A 27348-nucleotide genomic window follows, 5' to 3' on the forward strand; every position below is an offset into this window, starting at 1 on the left:
ATCGCATAGATTCCGAGTTTTGCCGGTGCAGGGTATATCAAAAGACTGCAAAATTACGACTTGAGATCGCGCAGCTTAAAGGATGGAAATGCTGATGCGCTATCTCGGCGACCTTGTGTTATAGAGTGTACGCATTGCTCCCAAGTCGAGAGATTCGTGGGAATAGTTAAGATCAGATTATTGCAATTGCAACCAGACAATGATTGGAAATTCAGTGCTATAAGAATAAGTCAATTGAATGATGATGACCAGGGTAAGATCAAGATGTTTCGACAGGTTGGGTCAAGTGGGAGAGGGGTGTTAGATGGCTAGGTTTTAAAGGGCATGTGAAAAGGTGATTAGTGTCGGGCGGGGTGCCTTCACATGTCGGACATATGTTTGGTATGTCGGGGTTAATTCTGGATAAGTAGAAGTTTTACCTGCCACAATATCCAGAACGTAATTTTGCCAATGGATAGATGGTTCCATATGTAGAAGTCCATGCAAGTGGGGAAAGTTACTCACCGCCATTCACTTGGGAGGGACCAGGACGGTTCTTCTGCATATGGTTCAGGCAGCTCACAATGTCCGGGATTAGCCCACGTATCCTCTGGGTAGCTTCCGAACACCCGTTCGAGAGTGAGCTAACGTGAGAAGGCGAAACATTCCAGGATAGCTGGTTGTGCGCTGGGTTTGGGACCCGCCACTTAAAAATCCCCCCCAATGAAAATATTAAAAAAGCCTCGGATGAGACCTCCCTATACTGATGACGACCCCTGTAAACGAAATAAGGATTACGATTTTAGGGCATGCACCTGGAATGTCCGGTCCCTTAATGGGAAAGTCGCCTCTGCCCGGCCGCTTGATGCCTTCGTGAGAGTAAAGGCTGACATCACTGCCATTCAACAGATGCGATGGACGGGAAGAGGCAAGAAAACTATAGGACCTTGCGACGTCTACTACAGCTGCTATGTAAAGAAGCGCAAATTCGGTGTTGGATTTGTTGTGGGAGAGGGACTTCGTCGCCAAGTACTGTCGTTCACTCCGTTGGACGAGCGTCTCGCAGTAATCCGAATCAAAGCGCGATTTTTTAACATCTCGCTAATTTGCGCCCACGATCCGATGGAAGAGAAGGACGATGCGACCACAGATTCCTTCTATGAACGCTTGGAATGTTCATATGAGCGCTGCCCCCGCTATGACATAAAAATCGTGCTTGGCGTTTTCAACGCCAGGGTAGGCAAGGAGGGAATTTTTGGTCCCACAGTCGGAAAATTCAGCCTGCACAACGAAACATCCGGTAACGAACAGAGTCTGATCGACTTCGCCGGGACCCGAAACATGGTAGTCTGCAGCATCAGATTCCTGCATAAGAAGATACACCAAGCTACCTGGCTGTCTCTTGATCGAAAAACACGAAACCAGATCGATCATGCATATGTGATAGATGGAAGACACGCTTCTAGTGTTTTAGATGTACGTACGATCCGAGGACCCAACAACGACTCCGATCATTACCTTGTTGCATCCAAACTGCGTGCACGCCGAAAAACGTACATCTACCTACGCAAAGAATGTTCAACATCGAAAAGCTGCAATCACAACAGACAGCCAGAAGATTCGCCACTCGACTTTCACTCTTGCTCTCAGAGAGTACTGCCCAACAAACCATCATGCATGAACAATGGAGCAGCATTTCTCGTTCCCTACGTACCGCCGCCGAAGAAGAAATCGGCGCGAGCCATGTGGGATCGCTACAGAGAGCTAAAAAAAGAAGAGAGACGTATTATCCGAAAGAAGAAACGAGAGACCGAAGTACGTGAGTGCGAGGAGCTTGAGATGCTTTTCAATAGAAACAACGCCCGAAAATTCTACCAGAAAGTTCGGCGGTTTACAGAAGGTTTTAAAACCGGGGCAAGAACAAAGATAGCGAATTGGTAGCTGACATCCAGAGCAATCTTTAATTATGGAGGGAACACTTCTCGAACCTGTTAAACCGTAATAGCTGCGCATGTCACAGAGAATGAGAGGATCCCGATACCCCAATCGTTGACGACGGAATTAACGTTCCGCTACCCGACCATGACGAGGTGAAAATAGCGATAACGCGGCTAAAGAACAACAAAACCGCGGGCGCCGACGGACTGCCGGCTGAGCTATTCAAACATGGCAGCGGGGAACTGGTACGGTGCATGCATCAGCTCCTATTCAAACTATGGTCGGATGGAAGCATGCCTGCCGTTTTGGAATTAAGTGTTCTCTGCCCAATCAATAAAACGGGTGATCTAAATATCGCCTATAAGGTTCTAGCGAGCGTATTGGTGAAAGACTGAAGCCCACCGTCAACCAACTGATTGGACCTTATCAGTGTGGCCTCAGACCTGGAAAATCTACCATCGACCAAATATTCACAATACACCAAATCTTGGAAAAGACGCATGAAAGGAGAATCCACACACCATCCTTTCGCCGACTTCAAGGCTGCATTCGACAGTACGGAAAGGAGTTACTTGTAAGCCGCGATGCCTGAGTTTGGTATCCAAACAAAACTAATGCTCGTATGGCTATGCAAGATGACGTTGCTCAACACCAGCAGGGCCCCCTGAATTGGGATGGACCTCTCCGAGCCGTTTGATACCAAACGAGGTTTCAGACAGGGTGACTCGCTGTCGTGTGACTTCTTTAACCTGATGTTGGAGAGCATCGTACGAGCCGCAGAACTAAATCGCTCAGGCGCAATATTTTATAAAAGCGTACAATTGTGGGCGTATGCCGATGATATTGATACTGATTAACAACCGCGCTGTTAGTTCTGCCTTCTCCAAACTGGGTAAAGAGGCAAAGCGAATGGGTTTGGTGGTGAACGAGGACAAAACGAATTACCTCCTCTCTTCAAACAAACAGTCGGCGCACTCGGGTATCGGCGCCCACGTCACTATAGACAGTTATAATTTCGGGGTTGTAAAATACTTCGTTTATTTAGGAACCAGCATTAATACCGCTAACAATATCAGCCTGGAAATCCAACGTAGAATCTCTCTTGCCAACAAGTGCTACTTTGGACTAAGTAGGTAACTGAGCAGTAAAGTCCTCTCTCGACGAACAAAACTAACACTCTACAAGACTCTCATCATGCCCGTCCTAACGTATGGCGCAGAAGCTTGGACGATGACAACATCCGATGAAGGGACGCTTGGAGTGTTTGAGAAAAAGATTCTGCGCAAATTTTTGGACCTTTGCACGTTGGCAGTGGCGATTATCGCAGGCGATGGAACGATGAGCTGTATGAGCTTTACGACAACCTAGACATAGCGCAGCGATTAAAAATCCAGCGGCTACACTGGCTGGGTCATGTCATCCGAATGGATACAAACGCTCCGGCTTTGAAAGTATTCGATGCGGTACCAGCTGGTGGTAGCAAAGGAAGAGGAAGGCCTCCTCTGCGTTGGAAAGATCAGGTGGAGAAGGACATGGCTTCACTTGGTGTGTCCAACTGGCACCGGTTAGCACGAGAAAGAAACGACTCGCGCTTTGTTAAACTCGGCCAAAATCGCATAAGCGGTTATAGCGCCAATTAATTGGAAGAGAATGTTGCCAACGCTACGCGGATCTCACGGAAGACGGAGCTCTTCATCTGCTGTAGGTGGTGGTTGGACTCCGATGACGACATTCGGGGGACAGGAGCTTGAGGACTCCCGGTGAATGTCGTTTAATGTCTGTGTAAACACTATCTGGTCCAGTAGATGTCTGTTAGTTTTGTCCTGGATCTAGTCAGCGTAGTTTAATAGGTATCTCCTGACGTGCCTGGGCAGCGCCTCTGGCTCAAGCAGGCGTCTGCAAAGGTGAAACCTGCGGTAACACCCTAGCAGAAACTGCTTGCTGAGCAGTTTGTTGTGCTCCATTACAGGGAGCATTTGTGCCTCATTGTGAAGGCAACCCGTCGCTGTCCGAATGGCAGTGTTTGGCATGTATGGAATTTTATCCACTGCGTATCACTAGTTCGAGGCGACCAGGCAGGGGCAACATTTAGAACTAGCCGGCCAATTGCCTTAAATGTCGATAGCAACAACTCTTTGTCTTTGCCCCAAGTGCTGCCGGCAAGCGATTTGAGAACCTTGTTGCGGTTTTGGACTTTAGTTTCGATTGCGGCGTTGCGCGCAGAGAAGGTGAGCAAACTGTCGAATGTTACACCCAAAATTTTGGGATTGTTTACAATCGGAATTGGTGTGTCGTCGACTTTTACCTTTAGAGGCAGTTTGACCTCCTTTGTCCAGGTGGTAAAGAGGATCGCCCTGGACTTAGTGGGGGACAGTTGAAGATTCCTCGAAATGAAAAAGCAAGAAAGGTCGGTAGTTGTTCAATTTGGAGCACAGGATATCGATATCATTGCTCTATGCCATTATCGTGCAGTCGTCAGCGTATGAGACCAGGGAGACTCCCTCTGGTGGTTGGGGGAGTTTCGAGATATTGAAGTTGAGCAGCAAGAGTGAAAGGACACTACCCTGCGGAACACTTTGCTTGACCTTCCTCTGTTTTTATGTTTGGTCTCGAAAAATCACTGACGGGTGACGGCCGCTCAGATAGTTGGCGGACCACCTCTGCAGCACATGCGGGAGTATCGACTGATAAATATAATCTAGTAGCGTGGAATGACATAGAGTATCGAAAGCCTTCTTCAAGTCCAAAGCTACTAGGACAGCCCTCTCCCAGGGGCGGTTTTGGTTAAGCCCGCGGTTTATCTGGGCGTTTATGTCGGTGAGTGCCGTGGTGGTGCTATGCACTCGACGGAAACCATGCTGATGTTGGGCTGGGGCCAGATGTTTCGTAAAGAGTGGAAGTAGGAGGGCTTCAAGTGTCTTCACTAATGGGGAAAGGAGAGTTATCGGGAGTTAAGGTTCCTCTTGGTTGGTGGGTTTCCCAGGATCCCACTTGTCAGGGATGATGAGAGTGGCCAAGGATAGATTGAAGACCCTTGCCAGAAATCCTACTTCCAGAGGTCCCAGGTGCTCAGCATCAGTGTGTTCAATCCGTCAGGGCCAATGGTTTTAGATGATTTTGATTTGTTGATGGCTACCTAAACCTCATCACTGGAGGAAGTAAGTGGCGCGCTATCGTTCGTCAGTTTGTGCAACCGTCTGGTGGCACGACGCTTTATTCTGTTGGCTGGAGGATTCAGTGTGAGAAGTCGGCTAAAATAGCTCGCACATCTCTTCGGGTTCGACGAAGTGCAACCATTAAAGGTGATGGCGACCTTGTCGTTGTGCTTCGTCGGGTTCGACAGGGACCTTACCATGGACCAGAGCTTACTCACACCAGTAGTGAAATTGCAGGTCTTCAGGTGCTCAACTCATTTGGTCTGCTTGTGTTGATCTACCAGTTGCCGGATTTCCAAATTGAGATTCCTTATGCGGGGATCCCCGGGATCGACCAGGCGTAGATGGTCACACTCGTTTGCTAAACCAGTTGCTTCAGCTGGGAAGTTAAGACGTATGTTCTTGAGCCTTCAAGCGGAGATGAAGCAAGGCGCAGCAGCTGTGAGCACCTTGCAGAATGTGCGTTCGCCTGCGCGCACATCAGTGGGGATGGCAAGAGCGGCGAAGGTGTCTTCGGTGAACTCCGCGAAGCCGGCCCAATTAGCTTTGTTACAATTAATATGGGATCGGTGGTTCGCGGGAACAAAGTCGGCAGGTCTCTCAATCGAGACGGTAATGGGTTGCCAGGTTATGCTATTTATCAGACCAGCGCTAGCTATTGTTATGTCAGGCGAGCTGCTGCAATTGCCCACTACTCTGGTAGGGGCGTCGTCGTTCACAGTGCTGAATGTCGAATCGTCTATCTACTGTCTATCAACGTACTCAGTTGCCCACTCACGTGTAGTTCGCAGGCCGGAACATCTCCGGAAGTGGCACCAGCCATTGCAAAAATTGCATTTGACCTGGTTCCGATGTACTCTGGTCTGACACACCGAACATACTGTGAGGGGAACCAAGAGCTGCTGGTTTGTCACCGCACTGGGGTTAGAGCAGGAGATAAGTGTATGGGCTGTGTTGGGGAAGTTGTGTTGCTCCGATAGACTCCTTACAGTCGAGGTATGGTTTGTGGTTGCGGATGGAGGTGCCGGCCTATAAGGGGGTAATAGCCGTTGAGGCATTGAACGCCTGCTGGAGGGAGCAACACGTGGCCACATACCGTGTGGACTACTCCCTATTTGACTTAAGGCCTGAACAGGTCTTAAGGTGTCTCCAGCCGTTCCACTTATTGTAACCCATTGCACTATTGGAGCCTTTTATGGCATACGCCTCAATAGGATACCTCTGGCCCAGGGTTGGATTCAATACCAGCCCTAAGGAGAAGTATTTAGAGCAAGATTGCTGCGAGGAGTTGCTCCTGTGACGTAAGAGGTGATATGCGGTGATATACGGTTCACTAGACAGGGATAGTTTACTGGGGCGGCAGCCCTTGATCGGGAAAAACCCGAGTCATTAAAGTGGAACCGGCTGCCATGGGAATGAGTCTGTTTGATTGCCGGATGCCAATTTGAGGTCTCCAGGACTCGATGAAGCCTCGTTATTCCCGTTCACGTAAAAAGGCAATTTAGAAGCTATTTTTTATCCCGCAGAAATGTTCAGGACCTATTAAGGGAGCGTTTGCACCCTCTTTCGCTAAAGTGTCCACAATTTCATTCCCTTCGTGTTCTGTTTTAAATTTTGTTTCGTTAATTCATAAATTCCTTTGTTTGTTGGGCATCGCTGAGGTTTGAAGACCGTGTGCGATGGTTCATATAGTGATTAAATTCCTATTTACTAATTCAAAATCAATCTACTCAAAATAATTTATTCCAGTTTTATTTGACCTACATATGAATAAATTAAGTAAAAGTAAAGTAGGGGAAAGTGAGAAACCAAAATGAGCTGATTGTAGCAAATTCTCTCTTTAGTAAATTGGTAGGAAATCAAATTGACGAATAGCCGACAGCATTATGCAAGGAATTTCCTAGTGCATTTCTATGTTCCCTTGATAAACGAAACTTTATTCAATTTGTAATTATTTTCAAACTTAAATGCGCCAACATTTAAAATCAACAAATTAATTTTAATACTTGCTGATTTAATTTAAAAAGAAGAGGTTAAACAAAATACATTATAAAACGACCTCACATTTTAGTGTGTGTGGTTTAGTAAATTTAAAACTTTATACAAACTTCATGAACATTTTTAATAATTTTTTGAGTTGAAATTAATTTAGACGAGAATTCATAGAGCATACAAGTATTTTGGTATATTGATATATAGGTATGTATGTATATCAATATATACAAGGTGGCGCAAAAGTAACCTTGCGATGTTTTTTGGCTGTAATTAAAAAAAAAATGTACGAAAACATGTTCAAATCTTGTACCAAAATTCGCTGTGAAGACCGTCGACTGATACCCATTTGCGTGGCACGTCGTCTGGTCGATGTCGACGGCGCTTCCATGACATCCTCGGCTACAGCAGCAATATTCTCTGCAGAACGGCTACTCCGGGGTCTGCCATGCCTGGCAGCATCTCGTGTTGTGCCAGTCTCTTCGAGGCGAGCGGCTAAACGTCGCAGTGTTTCACCAGTAGGCGTTGGACGGCGAGGAAATCTGCGACGAAATTCACGTTGTGCCAAAGTCACCGACCGATTATTGGTCAAATAAATAGTCAGCAATATTCCGCGTTCTGGAGCCGTGTAGCGTAACATTGTTTAATAACGTGTATTTCGCATGTGTTTACTACACAAATGTCAAAACAGAACTGACATTAGGGGCCAATCGCAAAATTTATAGCATTTTCTGATAGGAGGATTACTTTAGCGCCACCTGTTAAGTACATACATTATGTTAGTTATGTGTTACATACATATGTGCATTGTACTCCAGGAATCATGAGATACATAGGTCGCATCTCACGATGCATGCCTAACATATGTATGTATGCTAAAATAGCTCTATTTTGCATATGTATGTACATATTTGTATGTGCGTATGCATACTTCGTGCCCTAGACTATGTACGTACATATCATATTTGTATTCTGAACTTCCAGCAAAACAATGCTTATTAATATATAAATATGCATGTACATACAACCGCACACAGGGCACTCACTTTATTCCTCTAAATGCGTATGGCGTTCAAAGCTAAAATTCTATGCCTAGCAACTACAAGAACAAAATGCATTCGTAGGCGCAGCCGTAGCGGCCATGATTCTAAATACAATAATACATAAAAACAATCTAAAATAGTCGCGGCGTCACTGAACAATTTCAACTATTGTACAGTACAACAAAAACTCATCATCAAAAAACTCATTGATAAATTCGAGCTCATATATATTTCTACGAGCAAAGTACTTTCATTCATAAAACGAGCCGCCCATATGCCAATTTTCTCGAGCATTCGAAAATAGTCAATATGGGAATATATCTTCTTAATGCTCGACAACCGCAGCTGTTGTGCGTCAAGTGCGCGCATGAGCATACAGTTACTTGCAGAAAACAATAAAAGTAGCTTATAAAAAATTTCTGTGTCGGACATTTCTAGGAGAAAATTTAGAAACAATTATTTTATATTAACTGTTAGTAGGCAAATAGTTAATTAGTATATTACTTTACGTATGTAGTTCTTCAATTGATAAAAAGTGCAAAAAAACATATGCATATATCTGCAAGGTTAGAAACTTACTCTGAAATCAGAGTATTTTAAGGTTACTGTACATATTTGAAGGTAACTGTGCATACAATGCTGTGCCTATGAATGTGCGCTGGATTTCTTGAGATGTTTTAGGGAATCGTCATATTTCTTGCTGTAGCAAGTGCACATGCATACACACATCATATATATATGTGCATATAAATACATACAAATTGATATACGTATTTGCATTTGCCATCTTCCGGTGTGCCTGAATCATTTTCTCTATGAGGATTATTAATTTGATATGCTTGACGAATTTAAAATAAAACCAATGTATCATCATCATCCTTACCGAATTTATAATTAGTGACGACAATTTGTTAATATTATATTACCAGTTATTTTAAGATTTTTATTATTAATTTATTATTATATATGATCGAAACGAATTTATGGTAATATTTACCATATACCTAATATACATATGTATGTATACTAATATATGTAAAAAACTAAAAAGAACAAATCTAATATGTAAACATGCATACGAATTATAGGACATACAGGTGCTGCTTTCCATTTCAATTCAACCGGGCTATTCGGGTCATGTTCTTCGATTTCGATGTAACTCAAATATGTTGCTCTCTGGTCAAAATAATGAGACACGTATTTTTTTGTTCGCCCGAAAACATATTTTTTCAAGATTTATCGGCAATTTTGTTTTTCGGCTCAAAATCGATTTTTTTTAATTATATAAGAATTTTTTTTTTTTAAATGCTCATAACTTAGTCAAAAATAAACCGATTTGAATTATTCCGGGTTCAAAATGATCGTCAATCGTTACTTGCACCAGCGACTTTATGTAGAAACAATTGCAAAAAAGTAGTTGAAGATTTTTTATTTTGCAAAAAACAAAAAGTGCGAAACAGGTTTTTTACTCAAAAATTCATTACTCAAAAACAACTCATTTTAGCTACTGGGCATTCAGCTCATTTGAAGTTTGAGGTGTTCTCTTGATTTGGAAAAAGTAAAAAAAAGACACTTTTTGAAATATTGAATTTCGAAAAAATTTCGAATTTTCTTTTTTTTTTGCAAAATAAAAAATGTTCAACTACTTTTTTGCTTTGTTTCTACATGAAATCGCTCGTGCAAGTAATGACGATCATTTTGAACCCAGAATCATTAAAATCGGTTCATTTTTGACTAAGTTATGAGCATTTAAAAAAAGAATTCTTATATAAATAAAAAAAATCGATTTATATTTAAAAAAGGGTGCCATCCCCACGCTTCGTTTAGGTAAGTTTTTACGCAATAATAAGTAGGTATGTGTGTTTTTATATTTCGCTAAAGCGAGCCTACAAGAATATTAAACACATATCTACATATGTATTGCATACATTTGATACAATATTAGGGGGGGTAGGTTTGATGGCTTGCTAACTTGTAACATTAGAGTTTTGAGGGAGGAAAGTGGAGCAAGTTAATAAATTTAAATTAATTTTTGAATGTAAATGATATTTCATATACATATGTATGTGCATATATTGTGCACATTTATTTGATATATGTATGTGAATATATAAATATGTATATGTATAAATAAATATAAATAGGAATAACCAAGTGTAATAAAATTACCGACCGGTCAAAATTACTCGTGGTATCAATTGTTCGAAAGATTTTCTCTCTAAACTTAATTTAATATTTTTTGATAATATTATGGCTTTTTGAAATTTCATGTATTTATATTCATGTATAATATTCCCACTTTCACTTCCATTTTTTTTATATATAAAAGTATGTAAAAGTAAGCCATATAAAAAATTGTGTACTTCTACTGACTACAAAACATAATTCAGAAAATAAATCGCGAAATTATTATTATTATTTTTTTTTTCAATTAGCATAAGTGGAGTATAAAGATTATTTGAACATAATTTTTGAATTGGGAATTATATGGTTATGAATTATGATATGTTTACAAATTATTATATGTTTATAAATTATTATGTTATAAATTTTTTTTTTTAATAGGGCATGACGATGGCCCTACGGACAGCTGTACAATGCCAAAGAAGCAACGACGCTTTTGCGTGGTAGGATACAGATACTGCTAGGCTCTATGTTTGTAAGCGCCTCTTTAGTCCAGAGCAAGTAAGTCGATTTAATGTTTTAGATGGGGCTGTTCCATCTTTAAGAGTAGAGGCAGTTTGTAGAAGTCGCTCACCTAGTACTGGCTCTGATTGGGTTTGCCCGCCCGTTACCAAAGTAGATGTACATCGTACAGTAGGAGTAGAAGACGGTCTTACATTAGAAGAGTTCGGAAAATATTCCCCTTGGAAACACATCTGTGAGGACTTAGAAATCATTAGCAGTCGCGAACTATTTGCTCAGGCTGCTCGTTTTTATCGGAGCAACGAAATTAAATTAAAGAAAAGAATTGAACTAGAAGGAGAAAATGAGAATCTGCAGCAAAAATATAAATATTTGTGTAGTCGTGCAGTACTTGCGGAAGAAATTTCAAGCAGTGATGCTATAACTTTGGCAAGAATGATTGTCAGTGGCCAAAAAAATCGTTATAGCGAGGAGGAAAAGGCATTGGCTCATAACGTTAAATATATGTCCTCCAAAGCATATATGTTTATGCGTGACGATCAAGGTTTTGCTTTGCCCCATAAGTCATCTCTTTCGCGTTGGCCACGGGGTTCGATGCCAATGGATTAAATAATTTAGAAACAATTGTTTCAACTACGAAATCATCATCAAATCAGACTGGAGCTATAATAAAGCTAAAGATGTTATCAATGGGTTCATAAACCATGGGGAAGGTCAACGGGAAAATAAAATTGACAATAAATGTTTATTTCTTATGGTTAAGGGATTGTGCTCTAAATGGAAATACGTGTTTTCGTATTATATCTCCAGGGGTGGTATACATACGGAGACATTATTGACCATTTTGGAGAAAATATCGGACAATTAAAAAAATGGGGTTAAATTTGAAAGGTACAGTTTACGATCAAGGGCCCTCCAACACTAGTATCTTTAACACTTTAGGAATTTCTGAGAAGTTCCCCTTTTTCCTGCACGAAGACACAAAGATTTTTTGCATGTTCGATTATTCCCACTTGATAAAGCCCGTCCGAAATACCTTAATGAAATATGACATTTTAACATCAGATGGAGTTGCAAGCTTCAAAGTGATAAAAAAATTGTTTTATATAGATCAAATGAATCCCCATTTGAAAATTTTTCCGAAACTAACGGATATATCCCAGTTTTTTGGAAAAAATTAGTGTTTCACGCAATTTACGTGTTTTGCCGTTAAGTTGCGTAAAAAAAAACTAATTCTGTTTTTGATTATTAAAATTTATTTATTTAATTCAATTCGACAAACTACTCCGTTGAAAGGGAGGAACAAGACTGACTTTATGCTTTTACTTCAAGTTTAATCAAAGCTTACATATTTGCTTACTCGATATATTCTGTTTTTCTTACTTGCTAAATTACATTGGCTTATGAAAAAATACTTATTAGTATTACATTTTAGTGTGGGAACGGAAATGCTGATACTACAATATTTATTGTAGTGGACAGTAAAGTTAGTTAATTTTGGAACGGTTGCAATTCCTGGAATTGCGACCGAAAAATAATTTTGATTTGTGAATTTAATAATAATTTTTGCAAACAAAACGGAAGTTGGTTTAATATTACATTTTGTCTTTAGTTATACTTGCAATGAATTCATCTATGCTTGGTTTTATATATGTAATGCTTGGTTTTACATATGTAACTCGCACGACTCAGGTCCTGAGCAATTCGGTAGCAACTGGTATCGACATGGCCTTGCCCCAAAATTTATTAGGCAGTGACGATTACCTGATAAAATGCGATAAGCCCACAAAGATGTTGGTAAAAAAAAATTAATGATCTGTTTGACGAATTAGATGCAAAAAATTTGCAGTCAAAAAATTCTTTAAAGTGTCCGTTTAGGCGGGGAGACACAAGCAAAATTGGTAGATGGAATAAACATCTGGATTTTCTTCGGTCATTCCAGTTGCCGGGAACGCGCACGTAAAGGGCATCGAAGGTAGTTAAAGACTTGGAAGATAGTTAAGGACTTGCTTGACTTTGGAAAAATATAAAAATTTATTTTTTGAAATTAATTTTAGGGTAACACTATGTTAATACTGGACTGGCTGCCAACATATTATATTTGACAGTCGTATTTATATTGTACTTATACCTCATCTTACTGATTTAGGTACACGACTTGTATATAAGTTTCTTTGTTTGCTGTTTAGGAAAAACAAGTTTATCTCTTATTATTCTTTTGTTGTTCTTAAAATAATTACATATGTTGAACTTTTGTTTTTCCTAAAATACATAGGTATATTTATCTTTTGTTTTTCTTAAAATATGTTTATCTCTTGTTATTCTTAAAATACATATCGTTATCTTTTGTTTTTCTTAAAACATGTTTTCTTTTGTTATTCTTAAAATACATCTGTTTATCTTTTGGTATTCTTTAAATATGTTTGGATTTGTTCAGCCCTGCATGATTATAGTTAGAATTTACTTAACTATTTTTATTTATTATTTGTGAATGAAATCATTCCTTAACTCTTAAATTAAATCGTCCCGATTTATACCGAATTAATGTTAGTTCCTTGTTCTTGCCTTATTAAATTTTACAGTTATTAACTCTAGTATAAATATTGTTGCAAAGGGCAATTTCCTTATCGGTGAAAATATTTACCTGCTTAGTTCTAAGTGGCGTGAATTTAAATAGTTTACAATGAATATTTATGATAGGATATTTGTATATAGCAATGATAGGATTTTTAATTCTTATTAAATATTTGTGCGTATGATGTGGTAATTTTTTGTCAATTAGTTACATAGAATAAAAATGTGAATTCGTCAAATAAATATGCACCGTCGGTTCTAGTTAGAATATATTTCCTGTTTGTTATGGTTGTTATTTTTGTTTCTCCTTCTGCTTGAATTGCGATTATGATGACCATGGCTAGTAATATCAGGTAATTCCTTGTCGTCTCCTGCAACTGTGTAATTTTTTACGTTGTCTTTGTGAATAACTTTTCCCTCCTTAGTCAAAATCGTGTCCTCGCCAACTTCCTTCACTACGTACTTTTTGTAACGACTTCTGATGTTAGTCCTTAACACCAATATCTGGTCTCCTTGTTTGAAAGTTCGGTATCTAGTTCCCTGGTTTAGACGTTGTAATGTTTTCTGCAATGCGTCTTTTAATTTTTTTACTATGTCTTCCTAGCTGTATGTTATTAGGTTAAAATGTATATCCCTTGGTTTTTTTTCTGTAACGGTATGGGTTGTGTTGTTCAATTCCTTTACAGCTACAAATAGCTCCTCGGTTGCTAATGTTGAATTCTTTATTTTTACTATTCTTGCCAATTCTGGTATGGAATTGTGCGTTCGTTCTATCTGACCGTTTGCCTTTGATCTATATATTGGTGTCTGTATTTTGCTGATATTGTATTTTATACACATTTGTTTTAACATTGGTGTATTCAAACAACTGTCGTTATCTGTCATGAGTCGTTTACAGTTCGGAAAATTGCTAATAAGATTTTCTTCTACTTTTTTTTCATTACTGTTTTTGAGTCTAATTGTCTGATAGTTATGTATTTTGAGAATTTATCTACTGCTACTAAATATGTTTTGTGTTCATTAAAATAAATATTTAAATGTATGTATTCCCCTGGTTGTGTTGGTACGTCTGATTCTTTTAATGGTTCTCTTGTTGGATTCCGTTCGTATTTGCCGTAAAGACAAGCTGTGCACTTTTTGTTGTATACTTGTCATTGTTGTTTTATGTTCCGCCAATAATATTGGTCTAATGCATAGCTCTTTTACATTATTTGTGTGTCTGTTAAACTAATTCTAACTGTCTATCTGGTTGGGTTATGCCTTCGTGTTTATTTGGTGTATTTACGAATTTTATATCTGTGAACGTGTTTTTTATAATTTGTCCGTATCTAAATAAATCCATCAACTGTTGTATGTATTGCTGCAATTTTTTTCGGCTTTCGGATTATGTCGTTGTTTGAACTATCATATTAATGTACAGTACCTATAGAAGATGTGTTAATTATTTGTCGTGACAAGGCGTCAGCTACAACATTCTGTGCTTCTGGTTTATACACGACTTTAGCTCCATAATCTTCGATAATATTTTTCCATCTCTTTAGTTTATGATTCGGATTGTTATCCGATATGGCGAAAGTAAGCGATAGATGGCTGGTATATATGGTTAAGTCGACTATGCCGTATATGTAATTTCATAATTTTTGTACCGACCATATAATAACGAGTAACTCTTTCTCGTTGGTACTAAATATAATTTTGTTCTGTGGTACTGAGTGTGCGTGATAAAAAATAAATTGGATTTTTATTTTGACTCAATACGGCTCAAATGGCTATATTGGAAGCGTCTGTAGTGAGTTCAAAAGCTTTTTCATAATTTGGCTGGTATAAGCAGTTTCTCAGTTTAATTATGGCTTCTTTGACCGTTTGTTCTGAACTAATTTTTGTGTTCTTACTTTTATTTTTTCCGATATGAGAATTATCTCCTTTAAGATGTAAGGACAACAAAGCGTGTTACGCCCACCTTAACTTGTTCAAGTCCCGACTTTTGTCTAAAGCTACAAAGTTCACTATGTACAATACTCTTATTCGACCAATTCTAACATATGGTTGTGAGGTATGGACTCTTAAGGTTGATGATTGTGCTCAGATTACTCGCATGGAAAGAAAAATTTTAAGAAATATCTTTGGCCCAATAAGAATGGATGATGGTAGGTACCTATAGAATCCGATTGAACTCTGAACTGAACGATCTAACTCAGAACGAGACAGCTGTGCATTTTGTTAAAGGCCAGCGCATAAGATGGGTCATGTGATCTGTATGTCTGTTGACTGTACCGTGAAGAAAGCCTGGACAGAAAAGCTAATGGGCGTGAAGGCCAAAGGCAGACCGAGGAACCGTTGGATAGACGCAGTGGAACACGATCTTAAGAAGCTGGGAATACGTAACTACGAAGCAACAGCTCAAGATAGACCGCTTTGGAGGAGCATTTTGAAGAAAGCTTTGACGCACCCCGCGTGGTAACGCCATGAAAGAAGAAGAAGAAGATGTACAGTTAAGGGTTTATCTAGAACTGCATAGTTTTTTACGAATTTTCTTAGTATCCAGTAAGTCCTACGAATCATCTAAGGAATTTGAGGATTTCTGGTATTGGGTAATTCTCAATCGTTTTTATTTTATTCGGATCAGTTGAAATTCTATTGTGCTTTGCAATGTGACCGAAGTATTCCACCTCTTCCATGAAAAATTTTGACTTTTCATTGGACACTTTTAAAGAGGTATTATTTAATCCGTTAAAAATAGTTAAGGTGTGTTTCATATGCTCTTCATAGGATGAGGAGTAAATGATTACATCGTCAATATAAACATATGCGAATTTACCTATGATCACGCAGGATGTCATCCATACATCTTTGGAAAATAGATGGGGCGTTCTTCAATCCGAAAGGCATTCGAATGAATACATATTTACCTCCATTCACACAAAACGCTCTTTTCTCTGTCACTTTCTTTTATCTTAATTTGATGAAAGCTGGCCCCAAATCAAGTGTATCGAAAAATTTGGCTTTCCCTATGTTTTGCAGCGTAATATTTATGTCTGGTATTTCGTATCTGTCTGTGATCGTATGTCCGTTCAATTTCCTAAAATCTATAGCCATACGTCTTTTGGGTTTTCCGCTCTCATCTATACCTTTCTTATGTACGGTTAACATGGGTGAATTGTATGGGCTGTAGCATTTTTGTATTATTTACGAATTCTTCGTAATTTATATTACTTGTATATTGTTTGGTCCATATAGGATCCTTTGCATTTGTCCGTATGCTAGCTTCAATCCTTGTAGTGAAGGGTAACGATCCTGTGACATTATTGTCCTTCATTAACCTATCGATTTCTGCTCTAAAAGGGTCTATCCCTGTAGTGTAATTTGCACAATTTTGTCACTAATTTCCGACTTTCTTAACACCTCCAATGTCATCTTGTTCAAATCTATAACCGCGTTCAATTTCTTTATTCCGTCCCATCCTAGTATCAAATCAAATCTATCCTCAAAAGAATCTAAATATTCATTCATAAACTCAATAGTTTGTTTCGTATTAATTATAGAATTACCATGTATTGATATCACTTGTAATGGTTATGCTTTTTTGGTTATATTAAATTTTAAAGTTTTCTTACCATAGTTATGGGTTGCACCTATGTATATCTACTAAAACATTATAATTTACTTTCCCATCATTCATTACTATACTGGGCAACCCGTTTATTAGTTTTAAATACTTAATTAGTAAATGATTTTGTCTACCTGTCTCTACAATTATGCTAGAGTTGTCTTCTTCGGATGTTAAGTTGTTGTTCCGCATTAGTTTTGGTTGTTTGTATTGATTTGTGAACTGGCCACTGTTACCTAGTGGTATTTTCCAATGTTTATTGTTTCTATTCACGTCGTAGTAGTTGTTTTTATGCTGAGTTGGTTGCCTGAATGTTGTGTTTCCAGACGTTGTGTCCATGGGTTCTGGCTTTGGTAATTATGATGGCGGCTGGTTATAGTTGTATATCTGCTGATACATGGGACGTCTCTGGTGATGTTGTTTCTCATAGTAATGTTTATTGTTGGTTGGATGAATGTTCTGTTGTTCATAGCCTAGACATAACTTGTTCGTCACGATGTTCGTCATCGTGCTCTATGGTACGGGCTACTGCAAATGCATGCTCTAAATCCCTTATAGGATTTCCGTATAGGGTGAATTGAATATATGAGTTATTTATTCCATCCTTAAACAGTCTTACCGCTTCTTGTTTTGCCTCATCAGTCATTACATTGGTTACTTCTTGGCTATGACCAGACATAGATATTTTTGACGTGATTAGCGTCAGGGCTCTATTCACGTTGTTATGGAATTCACTTAAATTGTGTTTACCTTGTGTGAGTATCTTCATCTCGTCCTGCAACAAATATAAAGGTCGTTGATCAGCATAGGTATAGTCCAATTCCTGATTGCATCAAAATTGAATATTGTGATTTGGTTTGGCAAGACGTCAGCTGCTGCACCTTGTATTTTAGTTTTTATAATTGATAGAGCTCCTACGTATCTGTTGGAATTCCTATGATTACTAATTCCATTCATAAAACATCTTCCCTCCATACGCGGTATTTGGAAATGTTGCCGTCAATACAGGTAGTGCTTTAAAAACCTGCAGGTTGATAAAGTTGGATTGGCATAAGTTATGTTTACTGGTTCCAATAGTTCTGCTGCTTGTGGAATCATTGCTGGGTTAACTTGGATCTGATCTATCCGGGTTCTTAATGTTCCATTTTCTGCTTGGATACTCTGAAGCATTACTTGCAATAGGCCATCTGCTAAATCATGTCGATTTGTTCCATAACGTCAATGGTGTCCAAATTTCTTCGTGTATTGAATTTATTACGTTTGTTCAAAGATTTTCTCTTCTCCTCCTTAGGCTTTTTTTTTACATATGTATGTCCTTGCTGCGACAAGGATGACAGGATCGCCAGTTAAGGACTTGGAAGATAGTTAAGGACTTGCTTGACTTTGGAAAAATATAAAAATTTATTTTTATGAATTTAATTTTAGGGTAGTTCTTAACTCTATGCTAATACTGGACTGACTGCCAACAGTCAGTCGTATTTATACTTATACAGTTAGTAATAGAAGTATACACCGCATACGTTTTAAATTTTCCCCTAATCGTTGCCTTTAAACAACCTAAGTTATAACAAAATTGTGTTTTATTTACATGAATGAAATACAAAAATCATATTTAATCCAAATAATGACAAAATTTTATAAAGGAACAAAATTATAGCTTTTTATATTAAACTTTATAAAAATTCATGTCTCAAAAGTAAGTATACAGTTCATCATATTATTAATTTGTGAAATCAAAAACATAATTTAAATCAAATCCTGGTATTTGGTAGGATAACCATTAGACTTTACAATCGCTTTAAGTCGTGATGGCATTGATTTCACCAAGTTTTCAGTTACAGCTGGTGATATTTTATTCCATTCCTCTTGAAGGACGTTTTTCAGTTGTTCCTTATTTCTAATCGGATGTTTACGTATTTGCCGATTTAAATGTTCCTATAAATGTTCGATTGGGTTGGTATCCGGGGACTGTGGCGGTGTTTTCAGCTGTTTTCGCACATTGTATAACAGCCACTCTCGTAAAATGTCAGATGTGTGCTTGGGGTCTTTATCCTGCTGGAAGTTAAACGTTCCCTCAAGGCCCAATTTCGTAGCGCTTTCTTTTAAATTATTTTTCAAAATATTTTAATAATCATATCGGTCTATAATATTTTCGATAAATACCAAGTTTTCAACCCCGTTCGCAGCCATACATCCCCAAACCACCACAGAGCCCCCTCCATGCCTCACAGTGCTGGTCATATAGTTTTGATCCAATTCCGCGCTAACTTTTCTCCAAACTTGTTCACGGCCATCAGATCCACAGATACTGAACTTACACTCATCAGCAAATATGACTAAGTTCCAAAACTTTTGGTCATATTTTTCATGATCTCTGGCGAATGAAATCCATTTACTCCGATTGACATTACTCACGAAGGGCTTTTTCCTAACACTGCGCCCATGATAATCAGCACTATGGAAAACCCGGCGAATAGTTTGGGTGCTAAATTGTTTTCCAGTCTCATTTTCAACTTCAGATTTCAATTTGGGGGCACTTATTTTGGGGCTTGTCCTGATTTTCCGTACGACTAAGCTTTTTTCTCTGGGACTTAAGAGCGGCGGACGCCCACAACGCTCTTTATAAGTGGTGCTTCCCGCACTTTTATATTTATTCACAATCATTTGAGCTGTAGCAAAACTCCTATCTATCAAATAACCGATTTCGCGCAATGATTTATGTTCCTTGTGATATCTATATATATAAAAAGAAGTTACATTTCCATGTGTAATTTTTTACGTTGTCTTTGTGAATAACTTTTCCCTCCTTAGTCAAAATCGTGTCCTCGCCAACTTCCTTCACTACGTACTTTTTGTAACGACTTCTGATGTTAGTCCTTAACACCAATATCTGGTCTCCTTGTTTGAAAGTTCGGTGTCTAGTTCCCTGGTTTAGACGTTGTAATGTTTTCTGCAATGCGTCTTTTAATTTTTTTACTATGTCTTCCTAGCTGTATGTTATTAGGTTAAAATGTATATCCCTTGGTTTTTTTTCTGTAACGGTATGGGTTGTGTTGTTCAATTCATTTACAGCTACAAATAGCTCCTCGGTTGCTAATGTTGAATTCTTTATTTTTACTATTCTTGCCAATTCTGGTATGGAATTGTGCGTTCGTTCTATCTGACCGTTTGCCTTTGATCTATATATTGGTGTCTGTATTTTGCTGATATTGTATTTTATACACATTTGTTTTAACATTGGTGTATTCAAACAACTGTCGTTATCTGTCATGAGTCGTTTACAGTTCGGAAAATTGCTAATAAGATTTTCTTCTACTTTTTTTTCATTACTGTTTTTGAGTCTAATTGTCTGATAGTTATGTATTTTGAGAATTTATCTACTGCTACTAAATATGTTTTGTGTTCATTAAAATAAATATTTAAATGTATGTATTCCCCTGGTTGTGTTGGTACGTCTGATTCTTTTAATGGTTCTCTTGTTGGATTCCGTTCGTATTTGCCGTAAAGACAAGCTGTGCACTTTTTGTTGTATACTTGACATTGTTGTTTTATGTTCCGCCAATAATATTGGTCTAATGCATAGCTCTTTTACATTATTTGTGTGTCTGTTAAACTAATTCTAACTGTCTATCTGGTTGGGTTATGCCTTCGTGTTTATTTGGTGTATTTACGAATTTTATATCTGTGAACGTGTTTTTTATAATTTGTCCGTATCTAAATAAATCCATCAACTGTTGTATGTATTGCTGCAATTTTTTTCGGCTTTCGGATTATGTCGTTGTTTGAACTATCATATTAATGTACAGTACCTATAGAAGATGTGTTAATTATTTGTCGTGACAAGGCGTCAGCTACAACATTCTGTGCTTCTGGTTTATACACGACTTTAGCTCCATAATCTTCGATAATATTTTTCCATCTCTTTAGTTTATGATTCGGATTGTTATCCGATATGGCGAAAGTAAGCGATAGATGGCTGGTATATATGGTTAAGTCGGCTATGCCGTATATGTAATTTCATAATTTTTGTAGCGACCATATAATAACGAGTAACTCTTTCTCGTTGGTACTAAATATAATTTTGTTCTGTGGTACTGAGTGTGCGTGATAAAAAATAAATTGGATTTTTATTTTGACTCAATACGGCTCAAATGGCTATATTGGATGCGTCTCTAGTGAGTTCAAAAGCTTTTTCATAATTTGGCTGGTATAAGCAGTTTCTCAGTTTATTTATGGCTTCTTTGACCGTTTGTTCTGAACTAATTTTTGTGTTCTTACTTTTATTTTTTCCGATATGAGAATTATCTCCTTTAAGCTGTAAGGACAACAAAGCGTGTTACGCCCACCTTAACTTGTTCAAGTCCCGACTTTTGTCTAAAGCTACAAAGTTCACTATGTACAATACTCTTATTCGACCAATTCTAACATATGGTTGTGAGGTATGGACTCTTAAGGTTGATGATTGTGCTCAGATTACTCGCATGGAAAGAAAAATTTTAAGAAATATCTTTGGCCCAATAAGAATGGATGATGGTAGGTACCTATAGAATCCGATTGAACTCTGAACTGAACGATCTAACTCAGAACGAGACAGCTGTGCATTTTGTTAAAGGCCAGCGCATAAGATGGGTCATGTGATCTGTATGTCTGTTGACTGTACCGTGAAGAAAGCCTGGACAGAAAAGCTAATGGGCGTGAAGGCCAAAGGCAGACCGAGGAACCGTTGGATAGACGCAGTGGAACACGATCTTAAGAAGCTGGGAATACGTAACTACGAAGCAACAGCTCAAGATAGACCGCTTTGGAGGAGCATTTTGAAGAAAGCTTTGACGCACCCCGCGTGGTAACGCCATGAAAGAAGAAGAAGAAGATGTACAGTTAAGGGTTTATCTAGAACTGCATAGTTTTTTACGAATTTTCTTAGTATCCAGTAAGTCCTACGAATCATCTAAGGAATTTGAGGATTTCTGGTATTGGGTAATTCTCAATCGTTTTTATTTTATTCGGATCAGTTGAAATTCTATTGTGCTTTGCAATGTGACCGAAGTATTCCACCTCTTCCATGAAAAATTTTGACTTTTCATTGGACACTTTTAAAGAGGTATTATTTAATCCGTTAAAAATAGTTAAGGTGTGTTTCATATGCTCTTCATAGGATGAGGAGTAAATGATTACATCGTCAATATAAACATATGCGAATTTACCTATGATCACGCAGGATGTCATCCATACATCTTTGGAAAATAGATGGGGCGTTCTTCAATCCGAAAGGCATTCGAATGAATACATATTTACCTCCATTCACACAAAACGCTCTTTTCTGTGTCACTTTCTTTTATCTTAATTTGATGAAAGCTGGCCCCAAATCAAGTGTATCGAAAAATTTGGCTTTCCCTACGTTTTGCAGCGTAATATTTATGTCTGGTATTTCGTATCTGTCTGTGATCGTATGTTCGTTCAATTTCCTAAAATCTATAGCCATACGTCTTTTGGGTTTTCCGCTCTCATCTATACCTTTCTTATGTACGGTTAACATGGGTGAATTGTATGGGCTGTAGCATTTTTGTATTATTTACGAATTCTTCGTAATTTATATTACTTGTATATTGTTTGGTCCATATAGGATCCTTTGCATTTGTCCGTATGCTAGCTTCAATCCTTGTAGTGAAGGGTAACGATCCTGTGACATTATTGTCCTTCATTAACCTATCGATTTCTGCTCTAAAAGGGTCTATCCCTGTAGTGTAATTTGCACAATTTTGTCACTAATTTCCGACTTTCTTAACACCTCCAATGTCATCTTGTTCAAATCTATAACCGCGTTCAATTTCTTTATTCCGTCCCATCCTAGTATCAAATCAAATCCATCCTCAAAAGAATCTAAATATTCATTCATAAACTCAATAGTTTGTTTCGTATTAATTATAGAATTACCATGCATTGATATCACTTGTAATGGTTATGCTTTTTTGGTTATATTAAATTTTAAAGTTTTCTTACCATAGTTATGGGTTGCACCTATGTATATCTACTAAAACATTATAATTTACTTTCCCATCATTCATTACTATACTGGGCAACCCGTTTATTAGTTTTAAATACTTAATTAGTAAATGATTTTGTCTACCTGTCTCTACAATTATGCTGGAGTTGTCTTCTTCGGATGTTAAGTTGTTGTTCCGCATTAGTTTTGGTTGTTGGTATTGATTTGTGAACTGGCCACTGTTACCTAGTGGTATTTTCCAATTTTTATTGTTTCTATTCACGTCGTAGTAGTTGTTTTTATGCTGAGTTGGTTGCCTGAATGTTGTGTTTCCAGACGTTGTGTCCATGGGTTCTGGTTTTGGTAATTATGATGGCGGCTGGTTATAGTTGTATATCTGCTGATACATGGGACGTCTCTGGTGATGTTGTTTCTCATAGTAATGTTTATTGTTGGTTGGATGAATGTTCTGTTGTTCATAGCCTAGACATAACTTGTTCGTCACGATGTTCATCATCGTGCTCTATGGTACGGGCTACTGCAAATGCATGCTCTAAATCCCTTATAGGATTTCCGTATAGGGTGAATTGAATATATGAGTTATTTATTCCATCCTTAAACAGTCTTACCGCTTCTTGTTTTGCCTCATCAGTCATTACATTGGTTACTTCTTGGCTATGACCAGACATAGATATTTTTGACGTGATTAGCGTCAGGGCTCTATTCACGTTGTTATGGAATTCACTTAAATTGTGTTTACCTTGTGTGAGTCTCTTCATCTCGTCCTGCAACAAATATAAAGGTCGTTGATCAGCATAGGTATAGTCCAATTCCTGATTGCATCAAAATTGAATATTGTGATTTGGTTTGGCAAGACGTCAGCTGCTGCACCTTGTATTTTAGTTTTTATAATTGATAGAGCTCCTACGTATCTGTTGGAATTCCTATGATTACTAATTCCATTCATAAGACATCTTCCCTCCATACGCGGTATTTGGAAATGTTGCCGTCAATACAGGTGGTGCTTTAAAAACCTGCAGGTTGATAAAGTTGGATTGGCATAAGTTATGTTTACTGGTTCCAATAGTTCAGCTGCTTGTGGAATCATTGCTGGGTTAACTTGGATCTGATCTATCCGGGTTCTTAATGTTCCATTTTCTGCTTGGATACTCTGAAGCATTACTTGCAATAGGCCATCTGCTAAATCATGTCGATTTGTTCCATAACGTCAATGGTGTCCAAATTTCTTCGTGTATTGAATTTATTACGTTTCTCCAAAGATTTTCTCCTCCTTAGGCTTTTTTTTTACATATGTATGTCCTTGCTGCGACAAGGATGACAGGATCGGCAGTTAAGGACTTGGAAGATAGTTATGGACTTGCTTGACTTTGGAAAAATATAAAAATTTTTTTTTATGAATTTAGTTTTAGGGTAGTTCTTAACTCTATGCTAATACTGGACTGACTGCCAACAGTCAGTCGTATTTATACTTATACAGTTAGTAATAGAAGTATACACCGCATACGTTTTAAATTTTCCCTTAATCGATGCCTTTAAACAACCTAAGTTATAACAAAATTGTGTTTGATTTACATTAATGAAATACAAAAATCATATTTAATCCAAATAATGACAAAATTTTATAAAGGAACAAAATTATAGCTTTTTATATTAAACTTTATAAAAATTCATGTCTCAAAAGTAAGTATACAGTTCATCATATTATTAATTTGTGAAATCAAAAACATAATTAAAATCAAATCCTGGTATTTGGTAGGATAACCATTAGACTTTACAATCGCTTTAAGTCGTGATGGCATTGATTTCACCAAGTTTTCAGTTACAGCTGGTGATATTTTATTCCATTCCTCTTGAAGGACGTTTTTCAGTTGTTCCTTATTTCTAATCGGATGTTTACGTATTTGCCGATTTAAATGTTCCTATAAATGTCGCCGTAGCCGAATGGGTTGGTGCGTGATTACCATTCGGAATTCACCGAGAGGTCGTTAGTTCGAATCTCGGTGAAGGCAAAATTAATAAAAACATTTTTCTAATAGCGGTCGCCCCTCGGCAGGCAATGGCAAACCTCCGAGTGTATTTCTGCCATGAAAAAGCTCCTCATAAAAATATCTGCCGTTCGGAGTCGGCTTGAAACTGTAGGTCCCTCCATTTGTGGAACAACATCAAGACGCACACCACAAATAGGAGGAGGAGCTCGGCCAAACACCTAACAGAAGTGTACGCGCCAATTATTTATTTTTTTTTATAAATGTTCGATTGGGTTGGTATCCGGGGACTGTGGCGGTGTTCTCAGCTGTTTTCGCACATTGTATAACAGCCACTCTCGTAAAATGTCAGATGTGTGCTTGGGGTCTTTATCCTGCTGGAAGTTAAGCGTTCCCTCAAGGCCCAATTTCGTAGCGCTTTCTTTTAAATTATTTTTCAAAATATTTCAATAATCATATCGGTCCATAATATTTTCGATAAATACCAAGTTTTCAACCCCGTTCGCAGCCATACATCCCCAAACCATCACAGAGCCCCCTCCATGCCTCACAGTGCTGGTCATATAGTTTTGATCCAATTCCGAGCTAACTTTTCTCCAAACTTGTTCACGGCCATCAGATCCACAGAAACTGAACTTACACTCATCAGAAAATATGACTAGGTTCCAAAACTTTTGGTCATATTTTTCATGATATTTGGCGAATGAAATCCATTTACTCCGATTGACACTACTCACGAAGGGCTTTTTCCTAATACTGCGCCCATGATAATCAGCACTATGGAAAACCCGGCGAATAGTTTGGGTGCTAAATTGTTTTCCAGTCTCATTTTCAACTTCAGATTTCAATTTGGGGGCACTTATTTTGGGGCTTGTTCTGATTTTCCGTACGACTAAGCTTTTTTCTCTGGGACTTAAGAGCGGCGGACGCCCACAACGCTCTTTATAAGTGGTGCTTCCCGCACTTTTATATTTATTCACAATCATTTGAGCTGTAGCAAAACTCCTATCTATCAAATAACCGATTTCGCGCAATGATTTATGTTCCTTGTGATATCACTACATATTATAAAACAAAGTCGCTTTTTCTGTCCCTATGTCCCCTTATAAGGTACGTTTCACAACTATAGGACATAGCTTACCCTCATAGATTTCGGCGTGAAATGATTATGGGTCGTACTTGTAAAAAACAAATAAAAATATAAAAACGTAGCAAACGCTTCTAAGCTTGCATCTATAATACTTTTATTATCCGACCGACCCGTTTGTGAATGTAATATTGCTTTAAATTAAGAGTATAATGTTTTGGCCCTATATTATTCGTTTCATGACTATAGGACATATAACAAAATAACAAAAGAAAAACGGTTTAAAATTATTTGTTTATTAAATTGTGTTTCCATTCGTTTGAATACATTTGAATATTCTTTTTGGCATAGAATTAATTAAATTTTTAAGGAGGTTTCCATCTAAAGCATCCCATTCTCGTAGAATGGCAGCTTTTAAATCGTCAACTTTATTATACTGCTGATTTTCAGCATAAACCTTCCTGGCTAGCAGGCCCCAAATATTCTCTATTGGATTGAGATCCGGAGAGCATGCTGGCCAGCCCAAAAGAGGGATGTTTTTGTCTGAAAACCACCCTTTGGTTTCCCGACTAGTGTGGATTGCAGCATTGTCCTGCTGGAAAATCCATGACTTCTGCCTGTTTGCATTTAAAAAAGGCAGCAGACTGCATTGGAGCACGTTTGTGTAGTCCCGGCTTTTCATTTTGGAGGAAACGAATTGCAGCTCCAACTTCGAATCCATCGAAAAAGCTCCCCAAACCATAGCCGATCCACCACCAAAATTTCTCTTAGAAAAAATTTGGGGCTCCTTTCTTAAATCTCTCCAATAGCCACGGTTGCCATCAGGGCCATCAAGATTCCATTTTTTCTCATCTGAAAAAATTATCTAAAGTGATAGAAATTTTTTTACAATTACCATTTTTTGAGTGTGGTATTACGTACCTGAGACCAGTCCGTGGCCATGTGTTGTTTGGCGAATTCCATTCGAGCAGCTTTGTGACGAGCAGTCAAATGCGGTGCCAACTTAAGTTTTTGGCGGCATATGTTTGGGGCTTGATGGAGCACCCACCAAATCGTTGATTTTGACACCTTTTTTGAAGTTAAATTCACCAGTTGCGAACAACTTGTAGATTTATTACTGGCATTTTTTATTATTACGCGACGGTCCCGATCAGAAAGCTTCGGTTTCGGTCCTCCGCGTCGTTTTGTGTCATATTCTACCGGATTTGATAAAAAATTTGTCACCACGTGACGGCTGCGACTTAATTTTTTCGCGATTTCTGTGACGCAGAAACCCTCCTCATCCAACGCAGTAATTTTACCTCTCTCGAATTCGGAAAGTTTTGAACCACGTGGCAT

General features: G+C 38.2%; 1 pseudogene; it reads right to left on the reverse strand.

Annotated features, from left to right (window-relative positions):
* Positions 1-53: 53 nt before the first annotated feature.
* Positions 54-27348, reverse strand: LOC128870143 (uncharacterized; annotated as a pseudogene).

Source organism: Anastrepha ludens, chromosome X, assembly GCF_028408465.1.
Source record: "Anastrepha ludens isolate Willacy chromosome X, idAnaLude1.1, whole genome shotgun sequence".
NCBI classification, from domain to species: Eukaryota; Metazoa; Arthropoda; class Insecta; order Diptera; family Tephritidae; genus Anastrepha; species Anastrepha ludens.